The sequence below is a fragment of the Haliaeetus leucocephalus genome, unplaced genomic scaffold, assembly GCF_000737465.1.
Source record: "Haliaeetus leucocephalus isolate CR32 unplaced genomic scaffold, Haliaeetus_leucocephalus-4.0 Scaffold309, whole genome shotgun sequence".
NCBI classification, from domain to species: domain Eukaryota; kingdom Metazoa; phylum Chordata; class Aves; order Accipitriformes; family Accipitridae; genus Haliaeetus; species Haliaeetus leucocephalus.
Window position 1 is genome coordinate 24978 of NW_010972745.1, and position 363 is coordinate 25340.

General features: G+C 58.7%; 1 protein-coding gene across 1 annotated transcript in view; it reads right to left on the reverse strand.

Annotated features, from left to right (window-relative positions):
• PC (pyruvate carboxylase) overlaps nt 1-363 on the reverse strand; it is a 22377-nt gene that overhangs the window by 16643 nt on the left and 5371 nt on the right. The window lies entirely within an intron of this gene.

Sequence of the window (363 nt, forward strand, 5' to 3'; positions counted from 1 at the left end):
GCCAAGCACACACTACAGCATGCCATGCACATGCCACTGACACGCCGAGGCATGCCATGCACACGCCAAGTATACATGCCATGCATATGCTATGGCATGCCATGCACACGCCAAGCACGCACTACAGCACACCACGCACATGCTGTGCATATGCCATGGACATGCCAAGGCATGCCGTGTGCATGCCAAGCACACACGCCAAGCACACGCCAAGCACACGCTACAGCACGCCAAGCACATGCCACACATATGCCACGGACACGCCAAGGCATGCCACGCACACGCTACAGCACACTGTGCATGCTCCACGCATATGCCACGCACACATCAAGGCACACCGTGCGCACGCCAAGCACGCACACG